Raw genomic sequence first — 20,520 nt, 5'->3', positions numbered from 1 at the left:
GATGCTACATGGCAAGACATTTTACTGTGATGCATTTTGCTGGAGAAAAGTGGCTGAAGTAAAATTCAGTGCTATAGACATATAGGTGTAAAATTCACTGTGGGCACAGGGACACATGTTGCTCCCTACCTACAGCATCCATAACCAAGTGCATGGGGGCAGGGAAGTAATGCTGTTGTGTTCAATGTTCACTGCATGCTTATGTAAATACAACATGGAGAAGTGTGCTACAGGTGGGGAAAGGGAGTGGGCAGGTCATAAAAAACACCTCTAAGGATGGAAGCACAGACGAGATGAGCACCTGGGACACCGTCAGGATCCATGACCAGCCCCGGCAATAATGGAATAATTCCTGGGACATTGGAGCATAGTAGGCCAGGCATAGACATTGGGTACTAGGAGCCAGGCTGGTAAACATGAGATCTAAGGCCCCCCCCAAAAAAACATATATTTTTGTAATTTCAGATGTATGCTCATTACAAACAGTGATTTCAATTGTTAGAAGAATCGATTATGTATCTAATAACTTTTTGGAAAGAAATGCATTTGAGGTACAAAAAAAATCAAGTTAATCATGGGTACACAGATATGGTACTGTCCAACATTTTTTTTATAAGAAATTGGATAGATGGGAAAAGAGATTTTGCTATGGGGATGGTTATGGCCCCCATATATGGAATCTATTTATGACTTATTGGGAAATTGATTTATTTTTATTCTGAACATTTCAAATGTATAAACATGTTACTGATATTTTAATATTGAAGATTGACTATATTACTCTATATATTTTTTTTGTTTATTTAAATCAGTGAATGGATTTTTTTTAAATCTGCAGCCATATATGATAACCAAACAATTGTTTTGATGTCACTCCTATTAAAGGTGGATGATAAACTGTTTGGGTTAAGATAAATATAATAAAGGTTTAAAGAAACAGTTAGCTAACTATGGGCAATGAACCATATAAAAGGGTAAACAAAAATCAATCATCTAGCCAATGGGTTTAATGAAAGGGGTTATCCCAAAAATTATGTATATTGCCAGTAATGAAGTTACAAACCTTAGGACACCTATAAACTCATTATGTTCTCTTACATGACAAATTATGCAGTCAATAAAGGCAGCAAGGACAAGATTGTTATCATGGTTTTACAGACACAAATGCCACCAAGGGTATTGTTAAAAATAACTGGAGGACAGTAAATGGTTTTGATGGCACTGAGGCTATATTAGCTGCATCTCCAAGCTTGTCAATAACCAATGTAAAATCTCCTTTCGATTTCTACAAAGGAAAAACAATACTAAATATAACACAAGAGGAATAGGGATGTTTATGTGGGGAAGCTATCACCCATGTAAAGTTTTGAATACTGGTTCAGAAATATGCCATAAGAGCAAACAATGTATTATACCAGGAAATTTCATTTGCATATCTAAATATGTTGTTTATATTGCTAATTACACCTGATGCAAAAAGGTCTTTGTTGGGAGAATGACAATAACACTTCAACGAACTTAGCATGCATGAACTATAGTAGACAGTTCTAAGAATTCTCCTTATAGGCATTCTAGAGTTTGCACATGTTTTATAACCTCTTTTTCCAAATTTGGATTTTGTGCTAAAGGATTCATGGAGTACAGATGATAAGACTTGAATGATCTGCAATGATTATAAATGCCAAGTAAGGCTAGATGCCTGTTTTTTTATGGGCATCAATGAGAATTTCATTTTAAATGTGTTCTAATGAAAAAAGTTGTTTTAGGATAATAAGACTTTGTACATTTCAGATTTTATTCTTTAATATTATTTGTTTCAAGCAACCAATGTATTTTCTATTATTAATTTTAACAATTCATTTTGTGAGAATTTAATCATGTGGTTATTTTCTTAATCATGTCAATGAATTATTACTAGTGTACTCTCACAATTTGAAGAAGTCTACAGATGCTAAAAGTGCTGATTGTGAGCTTAGTAAATAACTTCTAAGGTAACTACGGCTTCCAGTGTGATATCCAACTTTACTTGTTTGTCTTTTCGGCTTTTCCCGGTTAGGGGTCGCCACAGCAGAACTCCAGTCTGCTAATGATTGGCAGTAGATTTTTTTATGGTGCCGAGTTGCCAGCCCAACGCCCAACCTTCAGCGAAGACACGCCCATTCACATATGTCTTTCGCAGGCCACTCAACCACGGAGAGTACATGCAGACTCCACACAGAAAGCACTCCAGCCGTGAATCGAACAGAAGAACCTCTTTCTGTGAGGCAACAATGTTTCTGCTATACCAGCTTTACTACTAATCTTAATTTCATGTGTCTACCTCTCAATACTAGCTACCAAATATTCATGAAAGATTCCATAAGTTCTGCGTTTTATGAGTATCTTCACCATTGCAATGTAACTATGTGCTAAATGGGATAAATGGCAAACATCACATAGTCCATATGTATAAATAAAAAAACAAATGTGAAATATAAAGCTGAAGGCTTTATGTCTTACACCTTTGATACAAGTATGATAGGTGCTGCAAATCAGCAAGCAGAATGACTAATGTGATAACCAGCTATCAAATGTGAAGCATTATTACTGTTATACTGTATACTGTATCACTATAGGGATATAGTTGTATTAATAAAACACTAAAATAATGAAAAGAAAAATCAGTTCATTGATACAAGTGCATGCTACTTTCCCCATAAAGGGGACTGTATTAAGTAAAGTTGTATGTAGGGCAAAGCCCTTCCCCACATAGGAGGTTAGTGGGGTGAAGCCTACCTCCAAAAGTGCTGTTTAAGGGTAAATGAAAATAACAAGACACAAGTAATCTAAGATCCAAATTTTTATTTATTATTTATTTATTTTACATTTGTTAACTGGGTTTGTCCAGCTGAGCGTTTAGCTCGTTTTCAGTGGAGACCCAAGGGGAAAAGCTCCGCAATCAGTATTAGCATTTTACATACAGTTAATAAGACATTTTCATTTGCATTTGAAAATAGTTAAAGAGATAACAATTACAGTAAATCATTCAGTAAAACAGTTGGGTACAATGTCAGAAATTGCACAGTAAAAAAACATTTACAATAAATCATACAGAAAGCAGTATTGTACAATGGCAGAGATTATACTGCAAAAACTTTGGTTCGATGTGATGAAAGAAATACTGTATTCATAATTCCTAAGTGGTTATATACAGTATAGTTACAGGAGGAGTAGAAAGGGGATGAAGTGGTTAAGCATAGAGATGGAGGGGTAGATGATTATTAAGCTAGACAGTAGAGTAGGATGGAGGGAGGAGAAACAGAATCTATGGTTGGGTAGTTTCAGGGAGGATGACTACAGTGGCAGGACCATTTGTTTGTTAGGTATCTCCGAGTGGCTAGTTTGAAATGCTAAGCTATGGTTGGGTAGTTTCAGGGAGGATGACTACAGTGGCAGGACCATTTCTTTGTTAGGTATCTCAGAGTGGCTAGTTTGAAATGCTTGGTTTGGTCAAGTGACCTAATTTCTAGGGGTAGTTGATTCCAAGTTGTAGCAGGGTTATAGTTATAGAGTAGACACCCTTTTTGGTTTTGGGTTTATAGATCTGTAGGAAGTCCTGGTCTGAGCTACGTAGTGTCCTGGTTGGGGACAGTGTTAGTGTTACTGCTTGATAGGATGGAAAATGTAGTTTTGAGATTGATAAGGTTTTTTGGAAGGAAGACTAGAAGCTTAGATTTCTTGGGGTTGAGAATTAATTTATTTTCACAAAACCATGTCTCTAAAGTGTTGAATGATGCTTGGGTAGTAGAGTGGAGATCAGATGGATTGTCAACAATGGTGATGACTGCTGAATCATCTGTGTATTGTACAAGTGTAGAATTGGGACAAGAAGTGTAAAGTAGGTTGGTGAAAATATTGAATAGGAGTGGCCCAAGTATGGATCCTTGGGGGAGACCCATTGAGACGATTGGGGGGTTGAGAGATAGCTAGAAAACCAGGATATTGTGGAAGGAGAGAAACCTAAATGAGAGTTTATCTAGGAGGAGGGGAGACAGTGTCAAAGGCTTTGGAGAGGTCAAGGAACAGACATGAAACTAGTTTATTGTTGTCACAGGCCAGTGATACAGTATTGATAAAGGATATTAGTGCAGTTGTAGTACTGTGTTTAGGATGAAATCCATGTTGTGTGTGTGTTAGAAGGTTCTGTTGGAGAAGATATTGTATTATCTGTTTGTGGATGCATTTCTCAAGGATCTTGGAGAGGGGTGACAGTATAACAATTGGCCTGAAGCTAGCTATATCTGAAGAATTACCTCCCTTATGTATAGGTAATGTATAGAATGTTTTCCATATTGCTGGAACATATGATTCAAAGATAGATCAGTTGATCAAGATGGATACAAGATAGGCTAGGGGTTCAGCTGCAATCTGTATGAAGTAAGAAGGTAGATTATCAGCTGAGGGGGAGCAGAGTTTGAGTTTAGAGAGTAGAGATTTAATATAGTTAGCTGAGACTGATGTAAGGAAAAAAGAGTTTGAAGGATAAGATGGAGAGGTTGAGAAAGTGGAGTTAGTAGTACTTTTTCAAGTGGAAAGATGATTAATAATGGTAGTTATTGAGTTGATAAAATGACTGTTAAATGCAGTGGCAGTTTCTTCAGAAGTTTTATTCAGGCATGGGTTAGGAGGGGAAGGGTTTCCTGGATGTAGTATATGATTGACTGTGTTCCAGAATTTTTTGGGGTCAGATTTTAGGGTAGTCAGAGGGTATGCATAGAAGTTGATCTTGTCTTTGTTAATAATTTTCTTTATTTGATTCCTAAGTTCTTTATAGGTCTGTAGGAGAGAAGGGGTCTTGGTTTTGGTCCGTAATTTCCATATCCTTTCACATTTTGTCATCAGGGCTCTAGTCAATTTGGTTAGCCAAGGAGCAGTATTAGCTTTGATTCTGATAGTTTGGAGGGGAGCAAGGGAGTTGAGGATGTTTAGAAAGGTGGAGTTGAAAGAGTGGACAGTGTCATCTAAGGGGAGTGTAGTGAGATGGAACCAGTCAATTCTGGAGAGTTGGTCAGAGAAAGAGTCTGAACTAAAGGAAGAGATTTTGTGGGAAGTGATAAATCTGAAAGGTCTGGTGAAATGCGGAGTGTGTCTAGTTACTGTGATAGGGCAGTGGTCTCTAAGGGAGTTTGGTAGAGTGTGAGGGGTGTGGTAATTTTGGGGGTGAGACACAAAATCCAGTCTAGAATAGACTGTGGCAGGTGTGACTTGCTAATATAGGTAGGGGAAGTGATTAGCTGTTCAAATCCATGTAAGTTGATACAAGAGGTAGAATGGGGAGTTTGAATTGTAAGCCAATCTATGTTTACATCCCCTAGAACAATGATTTCATTGTGGATGGTCTGTGAGAGGTAGGATAGGATGTTCTAGAGTATGCTTAGATTGTCTCCTGGAGGGATATAAATTGCTACAACAGTTATGGTGGTAAAGTTGTTAAGTTTAACATTGGTAAGTAGGAGTTCAGCTGTAGAGAAAGTGGGTAGAGGGAGGTTTGGACTAGTTATTGAGAGGTGGTCAGGGTAGAGTAGGGGTACCCCTCCTCCTCTTTTCTTTTGTCAGTCAAGTCTAAGGATGTTATAGCCAGGTGGGGTAATTTCACTATCTTGATTATATAGTTTTAGCCAGGTTTCGGTTAGGGTGACTATGTCAGGAGTATAGTTAGCTAACTAGGCATGGAAGTCCTGAACTTTGTTTACTACACTCCTGAGACTGATAAATAATCCTTGTTTTCCCGCCTCTCCTCGACTAGTTTAGACCAGTTTACAGGCATTGCTGTATTCTGGGCTGTGGTGTAGTTCCTGTGTTGTCCATTACCTTACTTGGATAGAAGGAAGTTTCTTTGCTCACCAGTGGGAGTGGGGAGCCTTGAGCAGCCTACCTGTCCCTGTAGGAAGTGACCTCAGCACAAGAAGCTGTAGTAATTGGTTGTTTTGGACCATTTCTAGCTCTTTTGTAGTTCCCTGTTTAAAATCCGCCTCTGGGCATTTTTTCTGGCTATACTGCTCAGACAAGCTCCTCGTGGTCCTGCAGAGTGGTCTTAGCTACAGAGAACTCAGAAAAGCGACTACTTTCTGGATTTAAGTATCTTTGCTTTTTTCACTTGGAATAGCTTGTGTAGCTTACCCTGAACTAGCTTGAACTGTTTTTAACTGTTTGCTGCATTATTTTAAAATCTGCACTTAAAGTTACTTTTTAGTCGAATTTGATCGAAAGTTGTTTGTTTGTTTGTTTAATTTAACTGTTGAGGCTGCCCACTAAAGTGTGCTAGCCTGTGTAACTGATTTATCACTGTTTCTGCATTTTCTGTGTGTTTCTATCAAAAAATCAAAAACAAAAAATAATCCTTGTTTTCCCACCTCTCCTCGACTAGTTTAGACCAGTTTACAGGCATTGCTGTATTCTGGGCTGTGGTGTAGTTCCTGTGCTGTCCATTACCTTACTTGGATAGAAGGAAGTTTATTTGCTCACCAGTGGGAGTGGGGAGCCTTGAGCAGCCTACCTGTCCCTGTAGGAAGTGACCTCAGCACAAGAAGCTGTAGTAATTGGTTGTTTTGGACCATTTCTAGCTCTTTTGTAGTTCCCTGTTTAAAATCCGCGTTTGTACGGCTTTGCGCGGTTGTGCGCATAGCGCAGCGCCGGTTAAACTTCTTCTGGCTCCGCCAAGTCTGCTCTTCAAATTTTCCCTTAAGGAAGCTCTACTCTTAGTATAATCAGACTACTCACTATATTATAAGCCTAGCACTTGTTCTCAATACTTCTCTACTAAGTAAGCACTCTCGTACTAAGTAAAGCACTACATCTACCTACCACCCCTGTGAATATCCACCTCCCTTAAAGGTACAGCACTCCCTTATACTGTTCTAGCATGTCGAGTGGTAGATTACTGGTGTCCTCTCCAGTTCAGCTGGTCAATTTGGGTATTTTGAGACAATGCTACAATTGTCTCATGTACACAGACAACCCTCTCCTCCTCCCAACAAACACAAATACATGTGAGAGATGCAACTATATAGCCAAACTGGAGGCTGAACTCTCTCAACTCAGGGCTGGCATGACCAGACAGGAGGAGATGGTAACCACACACACAACAAACTCAGTCCCACATAGACCTACCACAACTGCAAACCAAACACATAAAAACACAAAGACATACTCGGAGGCTCCAATAAAAAACTTACCAAAACAACAGAGGCTCCCAAAGCAGACATCCAAAAATCCACCACCTCAAAACAAAACACTTCAATAAATCAGTGTGTCAACCAATCACAGCCTTTAAGGCCAAACACCATGCCTGATACACTAGTAATAGGTGACTCTATAGTCAGACACACTGATGTCCCGCTGACCAGGCTGAACAAGGAGAGGGTGACTGTGAGCTGTCTATCGGGAGCTAGGATCCGCCACATAACACATGCACTCAAATCACTCCAAAGCAAGTAGAAATATGACTCCATCATTGTCCATGCTGGCGTGAATGACCTGAGACGTACCTCCCTGGACTACATGAAAAGAGACATAGAGGAGCTCTCCGATTATGTAGCCCAGGCTGGTATGACCCTGACCCTGAGCAGCATCTTGCCCTCACCAAGAATGATACCACAATACAAAGACAAGATGATCAGCTTTAATAATTGTCTCAAGTACTGGTGTCATTCTAAGGGGATCCAATGTCTGTCTGCCTGGGATGACATGTTGGACAAGCCATGCTGCTTTGCAAGGGATGGCTTACACCTGTCGCCACTGGGCTTCCGGATATTGGCTAAGGCTCTTGCCACCCCCATAGTGCCTTTTTTAGGCAAGGCTCAAAAGACATACCCACCTCCTTAGAAAACAAAAATAGAAAAAAACTAAGGGTAATGCTGCTCAATGCCAGAAGTCTAAATCTCAAGATGCAGGCAATCGATGCACTCCTCAGCATGGAGAACATCGACGTCTGTGCAGTAACTGAAACCTGGTTCAAGGCTCCTGAGAGCACCCCAGCACTACCAGGCTATACCTCATATCATGCTTTTCGGCCCCAAAACCCGGGCCGAACCACAAAGGGAGGGGGAGTGTCCATATTCATCAAGGACACCCACACCTCCAGGTTAGTAGCAACACATGAAGCATCAGAGACCATACAGGTGCAACAAACCATAGGCAAAACTGCTATACAACTGGTAGCATGTTACAGACCGCCCTCCCAATCTCAGGAACCCCACTCAGCCTTCCTGAAGACATTGGAGGATATGAATGTATCACAAAATACCATCATGCTGGGAGACTTCAAATACCCAAACATAGATTGGGTACATTATTCTAGCCCTAATACCCTAGCCCAAAGGTTCCTGGAATTCATAAATTCAAATGCACTGGAACAACTAGTCACCTCTCCCACTAGGGGAGATAATATACTAGACCTGGTCATCAAAAACATGGGGACAAAATGCTCCACACCGGAAGTATACCCCTCACTAGTGAGATCTGACCACAAACTAATCACCCTGGATATACATATCCCACCCGCACCCCCAGCACAAAAGACCACAGTGAAAAACTTCTCAAAAGCAGACTTTGCTCTTCTTAAGACTGAGATGGTATCCTTTAAGCCCACTGTGCCAGTGGATAACCACATCCCACAATGCCGAATCCTTCACAAATGCTTTCTATGGACATCTCCAAGAATGCATGGATCATGCAATCCCAAAAAGTCCCTCTCCACCAAAGGCAAGCGTCCTCTCTGGTGGACCTCAGCCATTAACAAATTGTATAACAAAAGAAGGAAGCTACTGCACGTCAGAGCAAAATCCCATAAAGGGAAGACATCTCTGATCAACATTAGCAGAAAACTACGTTCTCTCATAAAAACATCCAAGGCCAACTTTGAGAGAAAAATCGCTAAGGACACTAAAGATAACCACAAAGCCTTCTTCAGCTATGTTAGAAACCTGGGTGGAAACCCTCAGATATGCTCAGAGTTAGTTCACAACAACAATAAATACACTGAACCCACAGATATTGCCAACATTCTGGCTGACAGGTTCAGTGCAAATTTCTCCCTCCCTCACCCCCAAAAGAAGAAATACTTATCCCAGCTGAATGTAATCTCCCTGTCATCTCAGATGTCCAAGTGAGAACCGCCCTAAACAAAGCTAAAAACACAGCATCAATGGGACCTGACGGTATCCCGGGTTGCGTGTTACGTGAACTCCAAGAGGAGCTAAACCCACACATAAAAATGCTATTTAACCTTAGCCTTACTTCAGGATATGTACCTGAACAGTAGCGACAGCAACAGTGGTCCCACTCCGCAAAGGGGGTACCTCTACAGACCCTGAAACTACGCCCCATAAGCTTAACCAGCCTGGTCTGCAAAGCTATGGAAAGAATCATTATGGAACTCATAAACAGAGACATAGGGGACCTACAGACACTTGACCCCACCCAGTTCGGCTTTGTAAAGGGCAGATCCTGCCTTTTGTACCTGGTTGACTTTTTGAAACAGTCACTAGAGCCATTGATGAGGGCAAAGCAGTCCATACAGCCTACCTGGACTTGGCTAAGGCCTTCGGCACAATACCCCACTCAGGCATCATAGATAAGCTCAACAGCTTAAATGTAAACCCTTATGTCACTAGATGGGTTGCAAACTGGCTAAAGGACAGAACCCATAAAGTTAAAATCGCTGGAGCAATGTCAGACTCAAAGCCAGTCACAAGTGGTGTCCCACAGGGATCTGTCCTGGGACCTCTCTTGTTCGGCATTTATTTCTCAGATGTTAAAGCAAACATGGGAGGGTTGTGGCTGACAAAGTTCGCAGATGACTGCAAACTAGGCGCCATAGTCGATACACTAGCAGACACATACATCCTACAAAAAGGCCTCACAGAAACGGACAACTGGTGCCGGAGTCACGGCCTTAAACTAAATGCCAAAAAATGTATAGTCATCCCCTTTGGGAAAAACAAAGTACCCACAAATTATCACATAGACAGCAACCCACTGAGTATGGAAAAAGTAATCAGAGACCTAGGGACCCAAGTCGACAGCGACCTCTCATTTGACACCCACATTGCCAAAGTGGTTAGAAAAACATTCTACCTTGCACACCTCATCATGAAGGGATTCACATCCAGATCCAGGGATGTCATTGTACCCCTATACTCCTCCCTCATCAGACCCATGATTGAGTACAATGCCCCATTTGGTATGTACCTCACCCAGCATTTGCAACAACTGGAGAGACCACAAAAGTACCTCACCAAGAGGATCAAGGGTCTCCAACATATGTCTTATTCTGCCAGACTAAAGAAACTTCAGCTCTATTCAGTAGCATACTGCCTGCTCAGAGGTGATCTCTGCCTGACCAACAAGGCCATGTACAATCAGGATCTGATGGACATGCTCCACCTCAAAAAATCCAAATCCATCAGGACCACAAGAGCTAAAGACTTAAACCTCGGCACAAGTATGAATAGGACATGCTGGAGGGATAGATTCATAACCCAGAGGCTTCCCATGCTTTGGAACAAGATCCCAATTCGTATTAGGCAGAGCCCCTCACTGACTCTCTTCAAGAGAAATCTTGATGAGTGGATGGGAGATCGTAAGTTTACCCCAGGGGTCACATCTGTGTCACTGCTAGACAGGGGCACAGTAAACTAATTCTATTATATAAGGGGACCTTCATTGTGTCATTACTAGACAGAGGCACAGTATTCTAATTTTATTCTGTACATTTTTGTACCATTTCATGGGGTGGCAAAAGCCACATCACTATGGCTAGGCTTACAAATGCCCCAGGGCAGATAGCCTAGTACTATACTATGAAACTATGAAACTATAAGAGTAGAAAGATACTTGCTTTTTTAAGGGGGTGAGGTTAGTAGATGTTTGTACAGGAGGATGATTATGAAAGGTAGGTTGGGAGGGGCCTGGGTTAGGATGGATGTCTCCTGATAGATGTAGTGGTTTGAAGTAGAGTAATTGTTTAAATAGGGAGATGTTTCTTTTCTGCTTAGAGGTGGTTGGGAGATGGGAAGATAATTTTATTTTAGGAAGGAGAGTGGTATAGTTTGGAATAGAAGGCCCAGTTTGCAGGGGAGCCTGGGGTTTAGTATTTGGATGTAGAGTACAAGTTGTTGGATGGAAGTAGGGTGGGGGTAGATGTGTGTGATAGGAGGTGAGAAGGTAGAAGAGGGAGAGTACAGGTATAAGGAGTAATGCTTGTGGTTTGAAAGGCATGATATAAAGGTAGAGTATGTGTAGACAGTGGGAAGATGACGTGAGTGATAAGTAGTAGTGTGTGGGAAGGAACTATATAAGGCGGGTGTGTCTGTAAGGAAGTAGTTGTGAGGGCTGGGGAGGAGTAGGAAGAGGTGTGGTGAAGGTGGATAAGTATAAAGGAAATGATATGGGGGGTGGGTGGGAGGGGAGTGAAGTGAACCTGAGCATAGCGGGGCCCTACCGAGTAAGTGCTGAGCTTCTAAAAAAACTGTCAGCCCTATTCCAGAACAGTGTAGGATTTCTGCAACTATAATGGTAATTTGCTATTAATTTGCAGGTAGTCAGCCAGCTGGTATTTAATAGTGGAAGGGATAGATAAGGTGTAAGGTATTGGCAGGGGTCTGTATAAAGCCTCGGGTTCTCGTGGTACTGTGCTCACACTGGGTTACAGATATCTGAATTCCAGGGAGGAATAAGGTAAATGTGTACAGAAAGGAGGTCAGTTTAAATATTTGCACATTTATAGATGGGGTGATAGCATATATATATATATATATATATATATATATATATATATATATATATATATATATGCAAATACAATGACAACTTCTGTATCTGTTATCTATACACAGTAAAGTGTACTAAATCTGTTGAAAACTGATGTTATTAGTAGTAAAATAAAACAGTAAAGACCATATCTCTCAGCTGTCCAGATTTTTGCAGAATGCCCAGATTTTTGATACATAATTTTGGCCTGTTCCACATACAATTTGTGATTTTTCTGGAAAATCACTGGGACGATTTGAGGATTGAAGTCACTAAATAATGGCATACATTTGAGTTTCAAATTCTAAATCCTTCAGAAAAATGTATGTTAGAACAAAACCTGTTACTCTAGCAACTTTATAAGTTTATGAGCAATATTTAAAATACGTCCCTATTTTTTGGGCTTTGTCTCCACATTTTGTCAGGCTTTGTCCAGATTTTTTGCACTAAGAGGTTGAGAGCTATGGTGCAGACATATCTGTATCACAGACCTAACAAAAAGAAGAAGCCTTTTGCACATGTGAATACTTAAGATGACAAATTAAAAAGACAGAAAAAAATGTATTTTGATAGCATGCATGTGTGTGTGTGTGTGTGTGTGTGTGTGTGTGTGTGTGTGTGTGTGTGTGTGTGTGTGTGTGTGTGTGTGTGTGTGTGTGTGTGTGTGTTTGAGAGAGAGATTTCCTATTTTGGGAAAATCCAATGCATCTTGGGGGTTCCTGAAGGTAAAGTGTTTTAGAATAAGCTATTTTATTATTGTGGATTGTGCTTAGTTCTCAGTCTTGGAGAAACAATATATTGAAACTGTATATTGGGTTTGGTCTTTAAATGTTTTTAGCGTCTGATGAAGCATGGTGTATCCACGTGAAAGCACTTACTAGTCTGCATTATAATAAAAACTTTTTTTGATTAGCTGCCGTTTGTTGCCTACGCACTATTTATGTATATATTTTCTTCATATTTGGATAGTGTGGCGACTTTATTCTCAGTAGTAGAGATTTTATTGTTTAATATATTGAAAGCGCTTTTACTGGACCAACAGATCTAAAATCATACTAAACATCTATGCCTTAATTTTTTTCTCATACTGGCATTCTTCTTTTGCCTTGTTTAGGCAATTTAAAACAAATGGTGGACTCTCTTTTCTAAGCTAAAGTGGTTATTTAAACACTGTACACTAGCATCAGTAACTTAATAACTCTTGATGAAATGTTCTTGTCAGACACAAAGCTCAAATAATTGCCAAACATAAGTTGGTCCAATAAAAGGAAATGTTACATCTGTACTCCACTGTTGTTGTGTTTTTTGTATGTGGTCCAATATAACATTTCTTAATTTTTCATTCCCAATCAGCAAAGATTCAGTATATTGTATCCAGGGAACATACCATTAAAAATAAATATCAGTAATAAAAAACAGAAACAAAGCATGACAAATATAATACTCAGCACATTCCAAACTGTCAAAATAGGTTTTCCTTTATAAACAAAAAGAAGTCAGTCATTAAATTCCTTACTTCCTTAAGAACATTATTGTAGGGCCACAAATTTTCATACTAGCTCAAAGCCCCCAGCTTACCTCTGGTCTAGTCCCTTTTCTGGCCAAGTGCTGTAATGGCACTATTTCCACCATGGCACTCAACAGCACTCAATGGCCTTTCACCACTCCCTTGTGACCAGCCAGTTTAGCTGAATGTGAACCAATGTGCATGGAAGTTATAAGCTATTCTTAAGTTCACAGTTGTGCTCAACATCTTTTTTTCCATTAAATATGTTTCCACACATACATAATTCCTGGTTCATTTCCATTATCTCCCTGTAGATATACAGGGTAACCACCATCTCCACACTAGCTTAAGCAGGTGCACTGGGATTTTCTGTTACAATCTGCAGCAGTCAGAAGCTTTCACAGTCCAATCACTTGTAATGGGCAGCTATCCTCCATACTTCTCAACTGTACAGAGTTTCTCAGAATGTCCAGATTTTTGGCTCATATTTTTGGTCTATTTCTCATAAAATTGTGGTTTTCTTGCATATTAGTGACAAATAATTAAAGACTAAAGTTAGAAAATAATGACATTTGAGTTTCAGACTTCATACCCTTCAGAAAATTCATGTTAATGCAAAACCTGTTATTCTATCAACTTTCTAAGTTTGTAAGAGCAATATTTAAAAAATTGTCCCTTTTTGGGGTGTTTGTCCCACTTTTATTTATGCCTTTGTCCAGATTTCTTGCTCTAAGGGGTTGAGCGGTATGTATATCCTCATAGATTTTTAAGTGGGCATGAGTTTCATTTACCCCAACTTACAGTAGGGCTCCATTTCTGGTATGCCTTATGCAAATTTAGCTTAGCTCCCACCCATGTGCACAGAGGTTATTAGTAATTTTTTTAGGTTTGCGGTATTCTCCAATTATTTTATTCTTTAAATATCTTCATCCTCCAAATCCAGGATTCTAAACATATATATTTACCACTTCACTTCTATATTTCCTTGTGGATGCACAGGACAGCCAACCAGTCCCCATCCACTCAATAGCCATGTTAGAAAAATATGTACTTAGACACATATAAACTGTTAGAAAAATATGTGCTTAGACATATATAAGCTGTTAGAAAAATATGTATTCAGACATATATAAGCTGTTAGAAAAATGTGTGCTTAGGCATATATAAATGTACTCAAACATATATGAAGTGCAAAGGTTGAAAACAGTATAATATGTAATGCATTTAATTCTATTTTACTAGAATGGCAGTAGAAATGAACTTGCATATTATTGCTTGAAGCTTAGCTGTAGTGTGATTAAAACATTGACCCTGACAGTAGCTGGCTTGGCTGGCTCATGTCTTTCAGTAAATATTATTTGCAAAGATAGAAAGTAATGAATCTGTCTGTATGTGTATCTTTTCCTGCTTCCACCGAGGAGAATGGTCTTGTGAGCACTACCGGAGATAATGTCCAGCTGGTGGACAGAGAGACAAAGAAATGTATTAAGAAGACATTCATCCATTGTATTCGAACTAATCTAAGAGCCTTGAATTAGTAACATCCTCGGAAGGACATTGTGACTGACCAGGTGCCTTGCAAGGCTGCAATATTCTCATGGGAAAAACTTTTGAAAAAGCATTACCTCAGCATTTTCTTATGAATTGTAGTGATGTAAAGACCCTGTCACTGACCACGTCAGTGAGGTGGGCAAAAGCTGATTGTAAATAGTATATAATGAAGGGTATTTCCCAAATAAAGTTAGTCAAAACTCTGTACATGTTTATGTATGGTTTTTTGCCTCCTAATGTACATTAGTAGAATGCATATTTGTTTGATACTTGAGCATCCTGTATTACTGTCTGTCATTTTGAAAAACCTAATGATTTTTACAGTCTGATTTAACAATTTATTTAACATTTTGGTCCTTCAGACCGGAATTCCCTTGGTAAGCTGCAGGTCAGAGTGCATGGGTGATAATAAATCTGCGCAGGAGAAGCTGCCAAAACAAAATGGTTCTTCTTAAAGTGAAAAGACCTCCGACTGAATTGTTGTGTGTAAAGAGGCTGTCCACTTTCTGATCTGTGGCTGAAAAGCGGAAGACTGGGCCCCAAAAAAAAAAGACAGTCATAAAGCGGGAGGCTTAGGTAAGAAGAATTTCCCTCTTTGTCTTTGTTTTAGATCAGGGACCAGGTTACACTGTGCTATTGCTAAGGTTTGTGATAGCAGGGAGAGAGAAAGTCGAAGTATTGTATCTTGAGTCATAGATCAGGGAATAACAAAGCAAAGTAAACAGTCATTCTAGACACTACTGTGGATATGGGGAAATAAGATACCACGTGGTACAAGAGAAGGGTTACGTAACAGTCTTTTTAAGACATGGGAGATCAGTGCACTGAGAGATCACGAGATCCGCCCCTAACGGATAATGTGAAGCATATGCAATTGCAGCAAGCAGATAATGTGAGATATTTTGCAAAATGTGTTAACAACTATGAATTTGATAGTAAACTAGATAAACTTTCACTAGTTAAACTCCTTAAACAAGCTTAAATCTGATGCAGGACGTCAGGCAAAAAAAAAAAAAAACAGCACCAACTAGGCATACCTCAAGCACACAGGTGGATTGAGAAAGCAAATTGTAAAAAAACAAAAGCTTAGAAAATTCTGAAACATTTTTAGACAACAGAGTGAAAGGTCTGACAGACAGAATCTCTGAAAAATAAAAACTTAGAGCAGACTGGACTTGCATTAATTAATGCATACAACAGGAAAATGAGACAATAGATGGATATTATGCTAGATTATTAGAATGCTTTAAACAACAATTAAAAAAATGCATTTTTAAAAGGTTGCATTGCCTCTGTCAGTAGCTTTATTACAAAGCATATGATAGATCACTGAACAAGCAGGCTGCAAGCCTTACTTGAGTATGCTAGACGTACTGAAAGACACTTTAATAGTAAAAAGAAAAAAAAAGGCACAAGTCTTCACTGCTGAAGATGGAGCTGAAGTATTTGTATTACAGTCAGATAAAAAGGGCATCTAGCTAGGGACTGTAAACAAAATAAGAAAGCAATGACAGAAGATAAAGGAGATGAGGACTGACTATATGATAGTGATAATAACCAAAAATCATCAGGAAAGGTTAATAAACAAAAAGAAAATGTAAATGTAGTAGAGGGAATAAAGGAAGTACAAACAGATGTAGAGGATAAAAATGGAAATGAAATTTTAGATTTAGCATTGTTGAGCCTGGAGCTCTACCTAGCAGATACAAAACCAGAAGTGACACTTCTGGTGGAGGGAAGGAAAGTCAAATTCCTGTGTGACTCAGGAGCGTCACGGACTTTGATACACCCTCCAAGTTACCAAAACATTCTGAATCACCTGATTATATATTAGTAAAAGCAGCAAATGGACAGCTATACAGGGAACCACTCTCCCATAATATAGCAATAACTGACCCTGTTTCAGGTATGACTCAGAAAAGTAAAATTGTAGTTTCTGCAAAAATATCCAGTAAACTTACTGGGAAGAGACCTTGTGCAGATATTTGGCATAGCAGTAGTTCCTACCATGCAGGGTATGGAAGCACAAAGACAAATGGATGCTTTTGTGGTGTGATCAGAGGGTGAAGCCTATTATTGGTACAGCCAGGACCTAGTTATGACTGGTCCAAGGGCAGTAACCAAAGAACTGATAAACGTAGCCATCAGTAAGGTACCCTCCCTTGACACTGATCAGCAGCACTTGTTACATTGTACTCTATACTACTGTAGCACACCAGGACCTGATAAGGAATATAAGCAAGAATCGTACAAAAAAAAAAAAAAAAATCCTGCTGACAGATTAATATTACGAACTTTATGTTGGGATACTGAGGGAAACAGTGTAGTAAGCTGTTCATTACCTCAGGAATTCATGAGATTGTATAAGTCCAATAGACTGCCACATGTCAGCTTGACAAAAAACAAAAGTGTTAAATGGGCAGACTTAAAAAAAAAGGTAACAAAATGGGAAAACAGACTGATTTAAAAATGTCAGGACAAGGGATACAAAAACAAAAACTGAATTGGTTGACACAGACACATACAGCTGTACACTTGCAATCTAGTCAGGACAGCTGATTAGCATTTTTATCAAAAAAAAAAAAAGAGGCCTTGTGTAAAATTCCAACGACTCTGTGGTCAACAGGCAAGTTAAATGTAGGGGTTATTCAAGCAGCAGGACCAGTTACAATTACCCGAAAGTCAGCTTTTAGACCACAGAAAAGACAATACATTTTAAGAAAGGATGCAAAAGTAAAAATTAAGCCTATAATAGCAGCATTACTCAAAAAAGGAGTACTGGTAGAATCTCCTGATTCAACATGTGATACACCCCTATTTCCTGTTAAAAAAGCAAACGGGAAATGGCAGATGGTACAAGATTTATAAGCTGTAAATAATGCAGTAATACCTAGAGCACCTACGGTGCCAGACCCACATACCTTGTTAAATGATTTAAAGCCACAACAGAAGTATTTTACTGTGGTAGATATAAGCAATGCTTTCTTTTCAATACCTATACATCCTGATAGTCAATATTGGTTTGCATTTACATTTCAGGGTAAAAGGTATACATATACTCGACTACCACAGGGATATTGTGAGAGCCCAATAATATTTGCACAAAAAATGGCTAGCAACCTGGCAGGGTTTACCCCACCGGAAGGTAGTCAAATTTTACTTTATGTAAATGACATCTTGCTAGCAGCACCCAGCAGCAGTGCAGGGTGAATACAGTAGCATTATTAAAATTTTTAGTAATACAAGGACAAAGTAAACAAAAGTAAGTTACAACTTTGGAAAAAAAAACACAGGTTAGATACCTGGGATATGTGATATCCAATAAAGGTAGAATACTAGATAAAGGGAAAGAGAAAAGAAAAAAAAAAACAGCAATTTTGCAAGCACCCAAACCAACAACTAAGAAAGAAATAATGTCTTTCTTAGGTACAACTAATTTTTGTTGGAGCTGGGTACCAAATTATTTTACAATGGAGAACAAAAGCAGAAATGGCTTTCTGCAGGTTGAAGCAGTTAATAGCTTCTTCATTAGTTTTAAGACTTCCAAGTTATCACAAACGGTTTTTTCAGACCGTAGATTGTAAGCAAGGGTACATGACATCAGTATTAAAGCAACAACATGGGGATAAGCAATGCCCCATAGCTTACTATTCATCACAGTTAGACCCAGTGGTGCAATCTTTGCCTCACTGTGTACAAGCAGTAGTTGCAGCAGCAATGGCAGTGCAGGCTTCAGCCTCAGTAGTGTTATTCCACCCTCTCACATTGGGAATGCCTCATGCAGTTGCAATAATTCTGCTACAAAAAAAAAGTTGCATACCTTTCTCCTGCTAAACATCTTTCATGTATAACCATACTGCTGAGTCAACCTCATATGAACAGTTAGCTTTACCTAGACAAGATCTTACAGATATGCCCTTGGATGATGCTGAGGTGACATATTACGTAAATGGCTCATGCAGAAGGGGTCCTACAGGGAAAAATCTGGTGGGGTATGCAGTAGTTACAGACACTGAAATTTTAGAAGCACAAACTGTGCCACACAACTTGTATGCTCAAGCAGCAGAACTGGTAGCTTTGACAGGAGCATGTATTTTAGTAGAAGGCAAGAAAGTGAACATATATACTGATAATCAGTATGCTTTTTCTACAGTGCATGTGTTTGCACAACAATGAAGAAAATAGAGGGATAATTACATCCAGTGGAAAACCTATTAATCATGCGCAATTTATTTTGGAGCTATTACAATCTATTCAGCTGCCTACCAAAGCAGCTATTTGTAAATGTGTAGCTCATACAAAACAACAGAATAAGATTTCAAAAGGTAATGCACAAACTAATGCAGCTGCAAAGCAAGCAGCCTCAGACTCACAAACTTTATTTTTAAATGAGGAATTACAACCCTCTGAGATTTTAGATTTAGACATGTTAAAAACAATGCAAATGCTTACTACAAAAGCAAAAAAACAAAAAATGGGTAAAACAAGGTGCAATTTTTGAAAATGGACTGTACATTTCCAAAGGGAAAAAAACAATATTGCCGTCTAATTTATTTAGATATGCAGCTTTGTTGAGCCATGGGCAGAGCCATGTCTCAACAGGGGGGATGGTGCAGTTAGTAAATAGAATATTCCAAATATATGGATACATAAATTATACAATAAAATTTTGTGCAGCTTGTCATACTTGTAACAAGCACCATGCACAAGGAGCATTTAAAAACAAGCAAGGGAGTTTCCCTACACCACCATATCCGTTCCATACTATTTGTATGGACTTCATAGAGTTGAATAAATGTGAAGGAAGGAAGTTGATGAGTGAGACTCAGAAGAATTGGATTTGCTGTTTACCTCTAGCATTGCTGAGCATAAAAACAGTAACAAATGCAAAGGGTTTGATCCCCTTTGAAGTAATATTTGGAAGGGCATATTATGTGCCTCAGTGGAACGCTCTCATGCCTGCAGAGCTGGAGGCTGACAGTTCATTAGCTAATTATATAAAAAAACTGTTAATGAATAAATCTGTTTTGCAGTTTAACTCTTTTTTCAGATGAAAGACAGAACAAAAACAAAGAATGTTCAATTTAATACACAAGGGCAAAATGGCCAAGAGTATAGCAAATAGAAAAGCAGAGCAACCCCAGAACTATTGCATAATTATTTTGTTGGCTGTGCATTTGTTGACTATAAGTGTGACAATTTTTCTCTTATTGTGGTTTTTCCCTGCACTCAACCACACGAGTGAAAGTGAGAAGACGTGATGAACTGTTTATAGACTGGCATCCAAACTTTAACACATACCTGGCCATAAAGCGTGTGTATACAGAGACTATGAACATTTCAAATTGCTGGGTTTGTACAGCTATACCAACAACATATAAAAGACTGTTAATGTCCACTGTCCCTCTGGGGATAAAATGAGACTTGGGAAAGTTTTTTTTAATATAGGAACTGTGAGATCACAGGACAAAATAGCTTTATTTTTACCTGTCACACAAAAAGGAGTTGTATGTTCTACAAAAGTGATACCCTCCAGGTGGGCTGGAGTAATGGTAATATAACAATGTCTTATAAATGTTACATTAAAGTCAGAAGTGGGGGTACTGTTTGTGATACTAACCATGATTCATATCTGAGTTCAATGAAAACTACATTGAATGCAGTACGTGACA

General features: G+C 39.0%; 1 protein-coding gene across 1 annotated transcript in view; it reads right to left on the bottom strand.

The window, feature by feature from the left end:
- The window catches only part of LOC122792861 (peroxidasin homolog), a 1,756,079-nt gene that overhangs the window by 441,973 nt on the left and 1,293,586 nt on the right, over window positions 1–20,520 (bottom strand). The gene's annotated exons all lie outside the window — the stretch shown is intronic.

Source organism: Protopterus annectens, chromosome 2.part0 (genome assembly GCF_019279795.1).
Source record: "Protopterus annectens isolate FY-2018-M chromosome 2.part0, PAN1.0, whole genome shotgun sequence".
NCBI lineage: Eukaryota > Metazoa > Chordata > Ceratodontiformes > Protopteridae > Protopterus > Protopterus annectens.
The sequence above is the reverse complement of the archived record's forward strand: the minus strand, read 5'-3'. Positions and strand labels throughout refer to the sequence as shown.